Here is an 18,013-nt window from a genome sequence, read left to right on the forward strand (position 1 = left end):
AACTGCACCAATGGGGAAGGGACGGCCATCAGCCGCCCTTCTGTTGCCCACAGGCCCTCGGCGATGGTAATCAGCTGCGCCAGGGAGAGACACTCCACCAAACATCTCTCATCCCCTGAGACTTCCCCTGTGGAGGATGACCCTTGCTTGGCTCACCCCTCCTGTAGCCAAGCGGGACATTCCTCTGTTTTTCCCCACAGAGGCAGCCCCCAGGAGGAACATTCCTGTCTGGGGAGGTTTGGTGAGGCCCTGTGGTGACCCCAGGAGTGTGAGCAGTACAGCTGGCACCCAGGCAAGATGACCAGCTGACAGACTCCCGCTGGCATCGATGCCACAATTCAACCCTGACGGCGACCTGATGAGAGGGAGGCCACAGACGCTGGACTCCCAGAGGTGCCCCTGCAACCCCGCGCAACCTCCCCAGCCCCAGGCGATGACGACTTCCTCCCCAGGGTGTACACAGACAAGCACGCCTACTCTCCTACTCTCTCTGTTTGGCCCGAGCCCAGAGAACCAGACCACTCAGCAAGGCCCCACGAGCGAAGGACCTCTCACCATGCCCAGCAGCAGCCCACAGAAGATGACGTTGCCCCTGAGGGTTGTCCCGTGGTCTTTGCGAGAAGGAACACCTGACAGGACCCCTCCCATACCCGGCCGACACCTGTAGGGCACCAGCTGCCTGCAGCCCAGTTGGAGCCCTCCATTCTGCCTATTGTACCTGTGACTTATGTACTGTATGGTGTGATACTGGTGTTCATATTGTATACTGTGCCTGTCTAGTGCCCTTGTGACTGAATAGTATACTGTGTGTTACATTCATATTGTGTACTGTGTTTGTCTAGTGCCGTTGTAACTGCATAGTATACTGTGTGATACTGGTGTTCATAATGTGTACTCGTGACGGGATAGTATAGTGTGTGATACGTCCATATTGTGTACTGTGTCTGTCTAGTGTCCTTGTGACTGAATAGTATACTGTGTGATACTTATACTTACATTATATGCTACGTATAACAGTCCAGTCAGAGCCCTCTAGTCTGCCTAGAGTGTTTGAGACTGAATAGTGTACTGTGTGATACTTATTGTAATGCTAGGTGTTTATGGTCGGCCTCCCGTCCCTAGAGCATTTAATGAATAACTGAATTCTTTTTCCAGACCGGAGCTTAGACAAATAAGAGAGAGGCAGGAGACAAAAACTCAAAGCAACACCTTACATGTGTATTACTAAATCTTTCACAGGAACGAGCAGATGTCACAAATACAAATAAACTGGACAATTATAATTCCTAGGCTGCAGATATGGAATAACAGTATCATGCAGGATACTGTACAGGACCAGATTGGTTAGGGTGAACGACACTTGAGCTAGACACTTATGTTGGTGGGGGAGTTTAGATTTCTTAGGTCGGTGGTGATGGTTGTCTGATTTCCCTGGGTAGCGTTAATATTTTACACTGGGCCTAAGCGTGGTCTTACTGAGATGTGCCGTCACTGTTGGACAGAGTGTTCATTGTACCTCGGCCCGTAGATCACTAACACACTACTTCACTATGTACCCGGGTGGAGCTGGCGGTACTGGAATTTCAACACAGGGGCCTACTTATGATCACGTGATACGGCAGCACTGTTCATTATGGTAGACCCGTCCTTCACTGTCTCACTATTGCACTATCTTTTTCCACCACTTTCTTTTACGCTCTAACCACCGGCTCATTTTATTCTGTCACTCCTACACTGTATTTATGCTGTGTGTGTTCACTTTCACTCACTGTCAGGTCGGACGTGTCACAGTCAGGCGCAGGGGCAGCGGCAGAGTCTCAGCCTCCCAACTGACGGGGCTGGGATCCACCAGGGGCTGCTAGATCCCGGGGGCAGGGGATAGCATGTTGGGGCGTCCTCTCTTGTCCGGGACTGCTGGGGGCATAGGGGCCCAAGGCTTCTGGGCTCGGGGTGGGAGTCTGGCCCTCTGGGCTGGGGCCGAACAGCTGCCTGAACTTTTCAGTTAGGCACCTGACAGAGGATGAGGATCTCCGGCATCTGGGTGCAGGGAGGTCCTGCCCGGGAGTCTGAGAGGCGGTCGGGAGATCGCGGGAGCTGCGGCATCGGCCGGCGTCGGGGTCCGTCAGGGGCGTCTTCACCAGCTGTAGGGAGAAGAGCCTGGTCGTGGCCACAGGGCCTCTCCAATACTCCTCCAGGTTGGGGGCTCCCTCCAAGTTGTGGGTAGGTGGACTGGCCTCAGCACCTGACGAAGGAGTGGGTTCAGGCCGTCTCTGACTGTAGGGCCTGGCTACTGGCCATGGCTGTCTCGGGGCACCTTCAGAGTGGCTACTGGCTGTCTCCTGTAGGAGGGTAGAATGGCTACAGGCTGACTCTCTGGGGGCACCTTCAGAGCGGCTGCCGGCTGTCTCCTGATGAAGGCAGGAGTGGCTACCGGCTGTCTCCTGATTGACCTCCAGAGTGGCTTCAGGCCGTCTCTTGTAGGAGGGGGAGCAGCTACAGGCCATCTCTCCAGGGGCACCTTCAGAGCGGCTTCCGGCCGTCTCCTGACGAAGGCGGGAGCGGCTACTGGCTGTCTCCTGACGAAGGTGGGAGCGGCCACCGGTCATCTCCTGATTAGCCTCCAGAGCGGCTTCAGGCTGTCTCCTGTATGGAGCGGCTACAGACCACCCTCTGAGTGGCTACAGGCCGTCTCCTGATGAAGGTGGGAGCGGCTTCAGGCCGTCTCCTCCAGAGCAGCTTCAGGCCTCTTTCCGAGGGGTACCTTCTGAGTGGCTGCAGGCCGTCTACTGATGAAGGCGGGAGCGGCTTCAGGCCGTCTCCTGTAGGAGGGTGAGTGGCTACCGGCCATCTCAGGGGTGCTGTTTGGAACTGGAGAAACAGTTCCACCCCAGTCTGATTGATGGGCAGCTTGCCCGGCAGATCGTTTTGTATTCCTGCTGTGGTGGCGGTGGGCGAATTCCGTGTCATAGGGGCACACGGCCCAGGTGGACTTAGGCCGTTTCTGCCCGAAGCTCATTCACGCCGTGTACACTCCTCTGTGGGCTACTTCCAGTGGATTGTTGCTGTCTGCTTTGATGTCCTGCTGCATTTTACCACCGTCGGCTGGGAAAAAGTCATGGCCTCGTGACTGGAGGTGATAAAGTCTTGTATCGTAGGTGGCATAGACTAGCTGGAGGTGTTGGAGGAGGGCGTGCCAGGCTGTGGTAGCAGGATTTTCTTCGTGCTGTTTGTCACAAGTGATGAACAGGGTGGATTGGTCGATGGAGGAGCAGAGGAGGCGTAGGAGGTGGCGAGGTCCTCGGACACGCTGTTTGTGCCCGAAGGGTGGTGCCCATACAGCTCGGTGGACCTTCATGGTAGGTGTCATCTTGGGTGTTGAGTCGTGCTGAATGCTGGAGATGGAGGGCAAGTGTGGAGTTTTATGCCCAGGTAATGCGGCGTGGAGTCTCTGGAGAGTATAATGGTCAGGATCTGAACTTGGTGTATCATGTATGTGAGAGGGCTTAAGGTAGGGGTCGGCGTGTGAATTTGTGGTGAGGCGGGTGGGGTGGGAGAGTGGGCATATCAGGTGGGTGGGCAGGAGAGGCAGCCCGAATGAGTGGTGGTTGTTCTGAGGGTGGGTGTGGGCGGCAATGGGGGCGTGCAGTGTTGGCTTGCTTGTGATGGACGTGGGGCACAGGCAGTTGGTTTGGGGTTGGTCAGTGGGTGGATAGTGCAAGCTGGGAGCGGGGGGTGGGTGTAGGGGTTGGTGGTGGGGTGGGAGTGTGGGTGGCTCAGGTGGAAGCAGGGGTGGGAGCTGGGGTGGGTGAGACCAATGGGGTGTGGGCAGGCGGTGGTTGGTGGGTTTGGTTGTCAGAGGGGGGGCAGATGTTGAGGCAGGGATGTGGTGGGCAGCGAGGATGCGGGGGCGTGAGTGGGACACTTGGCATCAGGCGTGGGGGCCCTGGTACTAGGTGGTGAGGGGGTGGGGGAGGTGCAGGAGCTCATTGGTGTTGGTAAGCTGTCAGGTGAGGTGCTGTATGTGGCAGGGGGTGAGGTAAGGGCAGCGGGGGAGGGAGAGGGAGAGAGAGAAGGGGAGGGGGAGATATAGCAGTTGTAGGAGGTAGAGGAAGGTGGTGCGGGGGTTGGGGGTGGGGTGGGGCACGGGACTGGAGCCTGGGAGGTGAGGGTGTGGAGCGGACATGCTGGTTTCTGAGGGTGCAGGATGTGCCGTGGTATTCTATGGTCACCTGGTAGGAGTTAGGGACGTAAGTGATGGTGTCTGGCCCCGTAAAGCGCTGGGCAAGCTCGTGGGGGGTGGGAAGCTGTGTGATCATCACGATATCGCCTGGCTTGTAGGGGTTGGAGGCGGTGTCGGGGAGGAGGTCCAGGTTGTTTTGGAGGTGTGTCAGACGTTGTTTGAGGTGGTGTAAGGGGTTGGAGGTGGGGGTGGAAGCGGGGGGTTGCAAGTACTGCCGAAGGGGCAGGAGGAGGGGTGTTTCTCTGAACACTCGCTCACAGAGCAAGATACTGTCCTCTCAGGGGCAGGAATTAATGCCCCATTGCACAATTTTTACGTGGGCGGGTCAGTCGTCATTTTTGGTGGCTTTTATCTGGGTGCAGAGTTGATTCATTAGTGTATGATGGCTGCATTCACACACGGTATTTCCTTGGGGCCAGTAATGGGACGAGTGGGAGATGCTAAAGCCGAGAAGATGTGTGAGTTCCTCCCAGCTTTTGCTGGTGAATTCTGGTGTGTTGTTTGAATGGATGGCTTGCGGGATACCAAAGTAGGGAAAAACATGTCAGACCAGGGCGTCAGCCACTGCGACAGCGTGGTGTACTTTCGCTGGGCAGGCTACGACGAACTTAGAGTATGTGTCGATGAATGTAATCACGTACCGATAGCCCGATTTTGGGGGCAAAGGTCCCACTACATCTAGGGCCAATAGTTGCCAAGGTTTGTGGGTGATAATACGCCCAGCTGGGCCGGTGGTACGGGTGATGTCTTTACCGAGGGCGCATGCTCAGTAGGATTGGATAATCTCCTTGGTGAGGGTGGAGGGATTTGGCGTCCAATAGGCATCGTTGAAAATCTGTAGGAGTTTCTTCATGCCCAGGTGAATGCCGTTGTGGGCATGCAGGTGTCGAAGGGCATCTAGGGCGGTGTCGGGGGCCAGGATGATATCCCCAGATGGAGTTAGCAGATAGTCGCCATGGCAGTACAATTTTTTGAAGAGGGACTGAGGAATCCAGGGTGGCCTTTCCTTCCGATGCCATTGTTGGAGGAGGTCGGACCCCGGCTGGGCGGGTTGATAGGGAGTCGGGAGAGGGCATCTGCGTTGGTGTGGAGTTTGCCGGGGCGGTACGAGATTTCATAGTTAAACTCCTCCAGAGTTTTGTGTCACCTGATGAGCTGTGAGTCGTGGGTGTCAGACTGTCACAACCACTAGATGGACTAGTGATCAGTGATGATGGTGACCAGGGTCCCTGATACATACGCCCGGAAGTGCTCGAGTGCCCAGACATTACCTAGGCACTCCCTCTTGGTGGCGGCGTAACTCTTCTCTGCCGGATTTAAGGTACGACTAGCGCAGACAATGATGTGTTCATGGCCCTCTTGGACTTGCACCTGCACGGCCCCGATTGCAATGAGGGAGACGTCTGTGTAGAGCCAATATGGAAGGGTGTAGTCGGAGAAAGCGACAACACGGGTGGATACGAGCTTATCCTTAAGTTGTTGGAAGGTGGCTCGTCTTTCATCTGTCCGGATGAACGGCTCTCCCTTTCAGGTCAGGTCGTGGAGGGGCTTGGTGATGTGTGCGAATCCCTTCATGAAACGGCAGTAGTAGGAAGTCAGGCCGAGGAATGCTCGGATTCCATGGACATCGTTGGGTGGGGGAATGTCCGTGATGGCGCGGAGTTTGTCGGGGTCGGGTGATATGCCAGCCTGGGAGATGACATGCCCCAGGAATGAGACGGTTCTGGCGGCCAGAACGCACTTGGAGGGCCGGAGTTTGAGGCCTGCCTGTCGAATTCGGGAAAGAAGGCTGTGGAGGCACTGCAGGTGGTCGGCCCAGGTCTGGCTGAACACGATGACGTCGTCCAAGTACGCCATACAGATCTCCCACGTAAGGCCGCTGAGGACGGATTCCATGAGTCTTGAAAAGGTGGCAGGGGCATTACAGAGGCTGAAAGGTTAAACATTAAATTCATAATGTTTCCCGTGCTGGTGGAAAACGCAGTGCCTCTGTCCTGTGGTCGGGACCTGCCAGTACCCAGACTAAAGATTGAGGGTGGAGAACCAGGGCTGCGTTTCAACAGGCCTTAGCGCTCCAGAGCGGTCCGGGAGTAGTGGGGGTAGCAGTGAAACCACCAAATACTTGGAGCGCGAATTCGCTTTTACTCTAGATATCCTTCTTTCAGAATACTTAGCAGTTATGTGTATTTGTTCATTACTAATAACAGTATTAATGTTACATGAATATTTGTCAGCAAAATATAATTGCAAATGCATATTGCCGAAATACTTTGGAAATATTTAAGCCGTAATGAAGAACCATAACAAATCCTGCCTTCGCCACAGCTGCTTCCTCTTGTAATTTCCTCCGATTTTGAAGACGAAATGAACCCAGCAGTGCAAGACTACAGTGGAACAAGATGACTTTGGAAGATATGATCATTGTGCAGAGGTGAGGAGGTACTTCATGGAAGTATGATTTTCGCGGGAATGAATGAAAACAAACCCTCAGTCCTACTCTTAGGTCCGCATAGCCTTTACTTTCATTAAGCCGAAAATCAATACGTAATTGAAATGAAGAGGGTATTGTAACAAATCTTTTCATTTATGACATGTTAGTATTCAAAATCCGTTCACACTCCCAAATTACACAGAATAATACCCTGAATTGAGAGTTCTGTTATCCTTTACACGACTGTGATCTAAACCATTTACAGCTGTCAGATGTTGCCAGAGAGACCCACCTCATCAAATAGATCCAACCACGACGGAGGCCGCGACAACCCCCCTTTCACCCCCCACGTTTTCGCTCTCGAAAGCGCCGTCACGTTCCGTGGTGCTCCAGCTGTTGAAACGCAGCCCAGGAGGCGCCGTACAGGGAGTCTAGGGAATCGTCTATTCGCGGGAGTGGAGTGGCATCTGAAATGCGTGGCCTTAACAGTGCTCCCGAAGAATACCATAGTATCCCCGACGACAGGGCGAACCAGGAACAACAGAGTTTGCCCACAAACATGCCGACACCCCCACACGGACCCCACGGGGTAGCCGCCACCAGCCACCACCACTCCGGGCAACAGCGACGCATGTCAGCCCGGGCCGTGCGCCCCTGTGACATGCAGCCACCACGCCACCGCCATCGTAGGCGAAGGACACTACCTTCGCGTGGCAGAATCACTGAGTTAGCTAGGGGTGGAGTTAGAACTCAAACTCCAGACGGCGCCCCTCTGGTAGAGACGATCTATGGTCACTCCCAAAGTGTTCCGGTAGAGACGATCAATGGTCGCTCCCACAGTGTTCAGGTAGAGACGATCAATGGTCGCTCCCTTAGTGTTCCGGTAGAGACGATCAATGGTCGCTCCCACAGTGTTCAGGTAGAGACAATCAATGGTCGCTCCCTTAGTGTTCTGGTAGAGACGATCAATGGTCGCTCCCTTAGTGTTCTGGTAGAAACGATCAATGGTCGCTCCCACAGTGTCCAGGTAGAGACGATCAATGGTCGCTCCCACAGTGTCCAGGTAGAGACGATCAATGGTCGCTCCCATAGTGCTCAGGTAGAGACGATCAATGGTCGCTCCCTTAGTGTTCCGGTAGAGAAGATCAATGGTCGCTCCCACAGTGTTCAGGTAGAGACGATCAATGGTCGCTCCCCTAGTGTTCCGGTTGAGACAATCAATGGTCGCTCCCACAATGTTCAGGTAGAGACGATCAATGGTCGCTCCTACAGTGTCCAGGTAGAGACGATCAATGGTCGCTCCCACAGAGTCCAGGTAGACACGATCAATGGTCGCTCCCTTAGTGTTCCGGTAGAGATGATCAATGGTCGCTCCCACAGTGTCCAGGTAGAGACGATCAATGGTCGCTCCCATAGTGCTCAGGTAGAGACGATCAATGGTCGCTCCCACAGTGTCCAGGTAGAGACGATCAATGGTCGCTCCCTTAGTGTTCCGGTAGAAACGATCAATGGTCGCTCCCACAGTGTCCAGGTAGAGACGATCAATGGTCACTCCCACAGCGTTCCGGTAGAGACGATCAATGGTCTCTCCCAGTGTCCAGGTAGAGACGATCAATGGTCGCTCCCCCAGTGTTCAGGTAGAGACGATCTATGGTCGCTCCCAGCCTCGTGAGACGATCTACGGTCGCTCCGAGGGCGTGCAAAGGAGAGGGACGTCTCCACGGCCGGAGACTGAAGTCCAGGCTCTCTGTCCCAGAGCATCCCGGACAGGCCTCCTCGCCTCCCCCGGTCTCTGTTCTTTACGCCTGGCTCTAGAGCAGACGCACCTGTCGGGCCCCAGTGAAAGTCGCTGCCGCAGTCTCCCTTGACGGCGCCTCTAGACGTTGGAGACCGCAGCCCACCGTCTCTCTCGGTCCTCCCCAGAACACCCGGGCGAGACCTCTGCACGCCCCCACGACGCCGGGACCTGACACAGAGGTTCCTGGAGCTACTTGGCCCCAGTCCCGAGGGCCACACGCTGGAGCCCAGTCCGGAAGCCACAGGGAGTCCCGGACACGAGAGGACGCCCTTGCGAGCTGCCCCGTGCCCTCTCGGCTCGCCCTGCCTTGACGGTGCCCCTAGCTCAGCCGGATCACCGATGTCGTGTTCCTGTCTTTCTCCCTAAGAAAATACGGGTGATAATGTAACATAAGTGATTTAGGTTAAGTGTGACACTCTCCTAGAATAAGTATTGTGCAGTGAATCCATGTAATGCATATCGGGGCAAATCAGATCACAGTGAGAAGTTAAAGGTCGAGAATGTGGACTAAGATCTGAGTGACTATATGTGCGAATGCCACCCCTGATGTCTATAAAGACATACCCCCATTGCTGTGAAGGAAGACTGTGAGAAAGGAATGTTAATATCTCTCCCTACGCTGAAAACAAGATCTATTGGCTAGCCGCGAAGTAATATTGTAAAAGTAGTATTAATAGCATTCCATCTTTCCCCACGCTGTGAAGCGAGATCTATGGACTATATCCGGAGGACCTTTCTGGCATATATATAATTAATAAGCCTGTGCCTAAAAAGACATACCCCCATTACGGCGAAAGAATATCGAGAAAGGAAGTATTAATAATATTCTCTCCTTCCTCACGCTACCCATAAAATCTTCTCTATTACTCGCTCTCACTCCTAAAACTAAAGTAAGTGTAAATCAAGGATCAGAGTTATTTGCCAAAGTATCCTAACTAGCGGAAACCATATAAACTTCCCGGCTAATATCTGTCGCCTTCCAATATTACCATAACTTTCTCCTCGCCGTTCTAAGTCACTCTCCGCACCTCCCCTATCTCCTCCTAGTGAGTCACAACCCCCCTTCCCCTTCCCCCCCCACCGCGCTCTGTGCGCACTTGTATTTACTGCACTCCTGATACACTGGGATTGTTGTGTTGTCATTAGTATCAAGAAAGCAAGTATCCTGCGAGATACACATATCCTAAATAAGGTTTTATATTGCTCTATATTGTGTTGTAATATCTGCTGATTTGTCCTGTGTCTGACTGTGGTAATATACGTGTAAAGGTGTTGCCGAGAGTTTTTGTGTCCTGCCTCTCTTTATTGCACTAGCTCCGGTCTTGAAAGAGGACCCCGCTCCACGTTGGGTGAAATAGGAACGAGAAGTCGGGCCTAATTCTACCCAGCATTACACTGGTGGCCAGCGGTGGTTCTAGATCCGAGCGTAGAAGAGAGGTAAGCAGGAAATATTTGGAAAAATGGCAACTAAACCGCACGTTCAGTTACCCACGTTTGACCCCGACCAGTATGACATACACAGATATCTTGCAATAATTAAACCCTTACTGGATATTGGTTTTGAAAATGACCAACAAAAAATTGCAGTCACACTACCACTACTGGGTAAAGCCGCAGCAAACATTGCGCCGAAAATCGTCCCAGAACTCACCTGGCAGAACTTTACCAAGTTCACTGTCCAAGCCATCACCCCATCATTAGGGAAAGTAGTGGCTGTATCCAAATTGGATAGTTTTGCATTCGACGGGGATTTAGATAATACCCTGTTACAGGCAAGACGCCTGGTTACTGCTGCCTACCCGGAGGCAGATGAAGAAACCCGGGATCAGCATACATTTAATACTCTCCTCAGAGTACTCCCAAGTGTTGTAAGACAACACTTCACTATCCATGATCCAACAGGAGACATGGATAGAGATATCAGTTTAATGAGGCGCCTTTTAGCCGTCCATGCCACCCCTCAACGCGTCGGCGAAATAAATCAATTCCCCGTTGACCTCATCACCATCAACCCGTGGGAATTTTCTCCGTGCTACCACGGATGTCCGATCCACGACATCCGTGAGCAGCTAGAAGCTGCCCAGTGTAGCCAAATGACACGAGGGCGCTTACAAACCTTCCCACCATACGCAAATTCCCCTAAGCCCCAGGGGAAGAAAAACAAAAAGGGAAAAACAAAAAGTGCCCCCCCACTGCCCCCGCATCCCACCGTAATGGCGGGGGCCACCTCACCTCTCCCCCAGTCTACGACAGGGGAGAACGTTATCTTTCCTTTTCCTCCCCTCCCACTATCTCTTCTGTTCTACCTTCCCCTATTCCTGCCCCTAGTTCTAACCTTCCCACCCCACACACCACTATACTCCCGCAACACAAAACCGGCTTCCCTCTTCACAGGCCTCCTAGGACCTTCTCCACATCTTCCCCTAACCTACTTCCTAAAACCACCTCCCCCTGTCTACTGCCTTCCGCCGCCCACCCCACACCACTAGCACAGAGCCCTGCTGCCGCCCAGACCACTCCACCACCAAACACCGGGATGGCACCACAAGATCGTACTCCCTCCTCGCCACCTACCCTCCAAGCCAACTCCCCTACCACCTCAGCCTCCACCGCCTCCACTACCCCCTGCACCTCACCTGACATCTCACCCGCCACGCCTCGCTCACCCTCACCCCTTCCCTCCGCCGCCTCACCCTTTCCACCCAAGCCCACGTGCCCCGCCCACCCCGCCACCCCAGCAGGACAACCCACTACCCCCGCCCTCTCCCCACCACACCTACGCACGCCCACTCCGACGTTCTCACCTTCTCCTGCCCCCCCAACGTGCGCGACGGCCCGTGCTAACCGACCCCACCCACCCCGCACACCTACTTCCCCACCCACACCCACCCTCAGAATCACCACCACCACCCCCTCTGGCTGACTCTCATGCCCACCCACCCAATACACACACACCGTCAAGCTACATCAGGCCCAAATCCCCTCTACCTGTACTCCCCAGAGACTCAACGCCGCATTACCACGACACAAAACCCGGCCTTCACCCACAGTATCCAGCATTCAGCCCCCAACCACACCGACAGCCACACCAAGCAACATGAAGATCAAGCGGGCCATATGGGCGCCTACCCTTAGCAGGAACCACCGGCTCCGCGGGCCACACCACCTGTTAAACATCCTCCAGTCTACCACCGCCCCCTCCACACTCTTCCTCACCTATGACCCAGCACAAGAGGAGAATTCCTACACTGTCGCCTGGCAGAACACATTGCGACACCTCCAGCCCGTCTACACCTCTCCCAACACACTAACGTTCCACCTTCAGCCACGGGGACGTGACTTTTTACAACAACAGGGTGGTGAAATGCGTGGCTTTAACAGTGCTCCCGAAGAATACCATAGTATCCCCGACGACAGGGCGAACCAGGAACAACAGAGTTTGCCCACAAACATGCCGACACCCCCACACGGACCCCACGGGGTAGCCGCCACCAGCCACCACCACTCCAGGCAACAGCGACGCATGTCAACCCGGGCCGTGCGCCCCTGTGACATGCAGCCACCACGCCGCCGCCACCGTAGGCGAAGGACACTACCTTCGCGTGGCAGAATCACTGAGTTAGCTAGGGGTGGAGTTAGAACTCAAACTCCAGACGGCGCCCCTCTGGTAGAGACAATCTATGGTCGCTCCCAAAGTGTTCCGGTAGAGACGATCAATGGTCGCTCCCACAGTGTTCAGGTAGAGACGATCAATGGTCACTCCCTTAGTGTTCCGGTAGAGACGATCAATGGTCGCTCCCACAGTGTTCAGGTAGAGACGATCAATGGTCGCTCCCACAGTGTTCAGGTAGAGACGATCAATGGTCACTCCCTTAGTGTTCCGGTAGAGACGATCAATGGTCGCTCCCACAGTGTTCAGGTAGAGACGATCAATGGTCGCTCCCTTAGTGTTCCGGTAGAGACGATCAGTGGTCGCTCCCACAGTGTTCAGGTAGAGACGATCAATGGTCGCTCCCTTAGTGTTCCGGTAGAGACGATCAATGGTCGCTCCCACAGTGTCCAGGTAGAGACGATCAATGGTCGCTCCCATAGTGCTCAGGTAGAGACGATCAATGGTCGCTCCCTTAGTGTTCCAGTAGAGACGATCAATGGTCGTTCCCTTAGTGTTCCGGTAGAGACGATCAATGGTCGCTCCCTTAGTGTTCCGGTAGAGACGATCAATGGTCGCTCCCTTAGTGTTCCGGTAGAGACGATCAATGGTCGCTCCCACAGTGTTCAGGTAGAGACGATCAATGGTCGCTCCCTTAGTGTTCCGGTAGAGACGATCAATGGTCGCTCCCACAGTGTCCAGGTAGAGACGATCAATGGTCGCTCCCACAGAGTCCAGGTAGAGACGATCAATGGTCGCTCCCACAGAGTCCAGGTAGAGACGATCAATGGTTGCTCCCTTAGTGTTCCGGTAGAGACGATCAATGGTCGCTCCCATAGTGCTCAGGTAGAGACGATCAATGGTCGCTCCCACAGTGTCCAGGTAGAGGCGATCAATGGTCGCTCCCTTAGTGTTCCGGTTGAGACGATCAATGGTCGCTCCCACAGTGTCCAGGTAGAGACGATCAATGGTCGCTCCCACAGTGTCCAGGTAGAGACGATCAATGGTCGCTCCCACAGTGTCCAGGTAGAGACAATCAATGGTCACTCCCACAGCGTTCAGGTAGAGACGATCAATGGTCGCTCCCACAGTGTCCAGGTAGAGACGATCAATGGTCGCTCCCCCAGTGTTCAGGTAGAGACGATCTATGGTCGCTCCCAGCCTCGTGAGATGATCTACGGTCGCTCCGAGGGCGTGCAAAGGAGAGGGACGTCTCCACGGCCGGAGACTGAAGTCCAGGCTCTCTGTCTCAGAGCATCCCGGACAGGCCTCCTCGCCTCCCCCGGTCTCTGTTCTTTACGCCTGGCTCTAGAGCAGACGCACCTGTCGGGCCCCAGTGAAAGTCGCTGCCGCAGTCCTCCCCTGATGGCGCCTCTAGACGTTGGAGACCGCAGCCCGCCGTCTCTCTCTCGGTCCTCCCCAGAACACCCGGGCGAGACCTCTCCACGCCCCCACGACGCCGGGACCTGACACAGAGGTTCCTGGAGCTACTTGGCCCCAGTCCCGAGGGCCACACGCTGGAGCCCAGTCCGGAAGCCACAGGGAGTCCCGGACACGAGAGGACGCCCTTGCGAGCTGCCCCGTGCCCTCTCGGCTCGCCCTGCCTTGACGGTGCCCCTAGCTCAGCCGGATCACCGATGTCGTGTTCCTGTCTTTCTCCCTAAGAAAATACGGGTGATAATGTAACATAAGTGATTTAGGTTAAGTGTGACTCTCTCCTAGAATAAGTATTGTGTAGTGAATCCATGTAATGCATATCGGGGCAAATCAGATCACAGTGAGAAGTTAAAGGTCGAGAATGTGGACTAAGATCTGAGTGACTATATGTGCGAATGCCACCCCTGATGTCTATAAAGACATACCCCCATTGCTGTGAAGGAAGACTGTGAGAAAGGAATGTTAATATCTCTCCCTACGCTGAAAACAAGATCTATTGGCTAGCCGCGAAGTAATATTGTGAAAGTAGTATTAATAGCATTCCATCTTTCCCCACGCTGTGAAGCGAGATCTATGGACTATATCCGGAGGACCTTTCTGGCATATATATAATTAATAAGCCTGTGCCTAAAAAGACATACCCCCATTACGGCGAAAGAATATCGAGAAAGGAAGTATTAATAATATTCTCTCCTTCCTCACGCTACCCATAAAATCTTCTCTATTACTCGCTCTCACTCCTAAAACTAAAATAAGTGTAAATCAAGGATCAGGGTTATTTGCCAAAGTATCCTAACTAGCGGAAACCATATAAACTTCCCGGCTAATATCTGTCGCCTTCCAATATTACCATAACTTTCTCCTCGCCGTTCTAAGTCACTCTCCGCACCTCCCCTATCTCCTCCTAGTGAATCACAACCCCCCTTCCCCTCTCCCCCCCGCGCTCTGTGCGCACTTGTATTTACTGCACTCTTGATACACTAGGGTCGTTCTATTTTATCAAGGCAGTTTGGGTCGGGCTCTCTGGGACCTCACTCTGTTAGCTCTGTTGCCACATCGTCGCCACACACATGCGCTCTCTCTCTCTCTCTCTCTCTCTCTCTCTCTCTCTCTCTCTCTCTCTCATATTATATATTAACTACTACTAATTGTATTTTCTTAATTTTTTCTCTTGTTTTCGACTTTTTTTCCACACCACCCCTGAGGTAAAAGTCTATAGGTGCGTTTTTTTTTTTTTTTTTTTTTAATAGCTTCCATGGCGGGAGACTGACCGAGTATGACCCACTCACGCAGGGCTGTCCCTCGTGTCACCACCTGACAACGTCTCAAAGGCAACTCTGACAAGTCTTATGAGATGTATACTACAGTATACTATAGCTTTTTTATTGAATTACATCTATAGAGTGTTTAAAATTCATTTATAGGTAGTTACTAGCTTAAAATAGGAGAGAGAGAGAGAGAGAGAGAGAGGTGAACACAAATAATTACACGTGTGTCGGCGGCGATGTGACAACAGAGCTAACAGTGTGAGGTCCCAGAGAGCCCGACCCAAACTGCCTTGATAAAATAGAACGACTTTAGGATTGTTGTGTTGTCATTAGTATCAAGAAAGCAAGTATCCTGCGAGATACACATATCCTAGATAAGGTTTTATATTGCTCTATATTGTGTTGTAATATCTGCTGATTTGTCCTGTGTCTGACTGTGGTAATATTCGTGTAAAGGTGTTGCCGAGAGTTTTTGTGTCCTGCCTCTCTTTATTGCACTAGCTCCGGTCTTGAAAGAGGACCCCGCTCCACGTTGGGTGAAATAGGAACGATAAGTCGGGCCTAATTCTACCCAGCATTACAGCATCCTTGATAGTGACATCGTTGAGATGGCAGTAATCAACGCAGAACCGCATCATGCCATCCTTTTTCTTCACAAGGACGACGGGGGAGGACCAAGGGCTGGTAGGGAGGGAGACGACTCCTGCTTCATTCATCTCATGAACCTGGCGGTCTTCCTCTTCCCGTTGCTTGAGGTTTTTCCGAAGGGATGGCTGTCGGATCGGTGGGCCCTTCGTATGGATCTCATGAGCTAGGTAGGTGGTATGTCCAATGTCGGTGGGTCCTGCCACAAATAGGTCCTGGCAGTCCAGGAGAAGGCAGCAGAGGGTGTCGGATTGGTGGGCAGAGAGGTGGTCGGGGATAAGGGGCAGAGGGGCGGGGGACCAAGATGGGGAAGGGGCACGGGGCTTGGCTTCTTCCATCTCTCCGATTACGAGCCCTTTCAGGAGGGTGAGGGACGAGGGAGCAAGATTTGCAATCCGGACTGCCGAGTGATGAGGGGGAAGGAAGGTTGGTGGCAGGAGGCAGGCCGAGAGGGTTCCGGGCAGAAGGAAGGGGGAGAATAGAACGGAGGTACCTGAGGGCCAGTTAAGGGGCACCCAAGCCTCATGATGAGGGGGGGATAGTGACAGCTTAGGAGGTGGTGGCAGGGAAAGGAGTGGGGAGGGGGATAGAGATGGGGGAAAGGGGGGACAAGAGAGGGGGGAGGGGGGAGTGGGGAGACTTCCTGCCGAGGCTGGGGCGTGCAAGTGCAGACAGGGGGCTGGGGGGATTCTGGAACTGGAGCTGTCTATTCTGGCAGTCGATGGTGGTGCCCAGCTTCTACAGCAGGTCCAGCCCCAGATTGCCATTGTAGTCGAACACAATAAATTTGTGCATCGCCGATGCCGGCTGAGGAGTTTCGACACGCAGGGTCCAAGTTTCCCCATGGATTGGCAGGAGGCCTTCCCCCACGTCCACCAGGTGAGTAGCCATCGGGAGTAGCGGGTCAAAGGTCGACTTGTGATGGGAGAAATAGTGGCTATATAGGCAAGATCTCGTCGCTCCCATATCGACCAGCATTCTGGCTTTTACCCCATTCAGCTTCATCTCTTGGTAAACTGGGGGGCGGTATTTGGGGCAAGTGGCCCTCGCCACCATGGGAAGGTGCTGGGGCGGTCCTAAAAATCCAACTGTCAGGGGCCTCCTTCTTCTTCCTCCGGCTCCTGCTCCCCGGGTTTGGCTTCCTCCACGGGGCCAGGTTAGTCATCCGGCTCCTCATTATCTAGGGAGGAGACTTTACACCTGCCAAGGGTGGTGGTTTTTCGTCTGGCAGCCTTTTGCTAGTCCCTGATGTCGTGCAGAGGGCATCGGGAGCTGCAGGCAGAAAACTTCCAAGGGTTGATTAGGATGAGGTTGGGGTTCTCCTTGTGACTGGGGCGTCAGTGGGGGGGGTGTTCTAGGTAGGCTGGGTGCCGGGGTGGGGCTGGTGTGGGGCATGGGTGGGTGTGGCTTGACTGGGGGAGCCGGAGCATTTGTGGGAAACTTCTTTACCACGTTGATTTGCTGGGGTGCAGGGCGGGAGGTCAGGAGGCGGCATATCAGTTGGATATCCTTATCCATGTCTCCTGTAGGGTCATGGATTGCAAAATGCTCCTTCACCATACTAGGGAGCACTCTCAGGAGTATTGAAGGTGTGTTGTTCCCGGGTGTCATCATCTGCCTCCGGGTAGGCAGCAGTGACCAGGCGTCTAGCCTGGATTAGAATTTCCCGATGTCACTAACCAAGGAAAAACTGCCACTCTTCACCAGATTATTTAATTTTCGACATCAAAGTCGGTCTACTAAACTCAGTTCATTTTATGTGCCCTCTGTGTCACCAGAAGGAAGGGAGAAATTATAACAACATTATTTTAGTCACTGATGCAAGGAAGAGAGGCTGTATTATAGTAAAGAAAACTAAAGAAATGGTGAGCTGAGTCTACCATCTCGGTTTTGGGATGGTTATTATTCTTTCCTTCCTTAAATATCGATAAGCTTTATTTTACATCCATTGCATGTATTTGTCAATCAAAACAAAAATAAACAGTGTTATCAGAAATAAGTAATGATTCTTCATTAAGAAATATTAGCACGATACGGCTGAAGATCGTACGTTAGGATGATAAATGTAATGCTAGGTGAAAAAGGCCCGAGTCCTAGGTCCTAAAACACCTAACGTGTAGCGGGGTCCTCTTTCAAGACCGGGGCGAGGTGCAATAAAGAGAGGTAGGGCACAAAAACTCCAGGCAATAACCTTTACACGTATATTACCACAGTCAGACACAGGACAAATTCAGCAGATATTACAACACAGTATGTGACAGAAATGAAACCTTATGTAATGCTGTGTTTTTAAGGCGACTTCTCGTCGTAAAAACACGAGCACTGGAACGGGGTCCTTTTACTAGACCGGATGTAATGCACTAACAAAGGAACAGGGCATAAAAAGAGACAATACACCGTATCACATCTATTGCTTAAGTCCTACTCATTACAGTGTGCATACAACGATATTTAGTACATGGGAGAACAGAGATACAAGATTACACTCAACTGCACAGAATGATCACATATATATTAACACTGTGGCACAGGGAAGTCGTGGATA

This window comes from Coenobita brevimanus, chromosome 110 (assembly GCF_032717465.1).
Source record: "Coenobita brevimanus isolate Jiangsu-jjx chromosome 110, ASM3271746v2, whole genome shotgun sequence".
NCBI classification, from domain to species: Eukaryota; Metazoa; Arthropoda; class Malacostraca; order Decapoda; family Coenobitidae; genus Coenobita; species Coenobita brevimanus.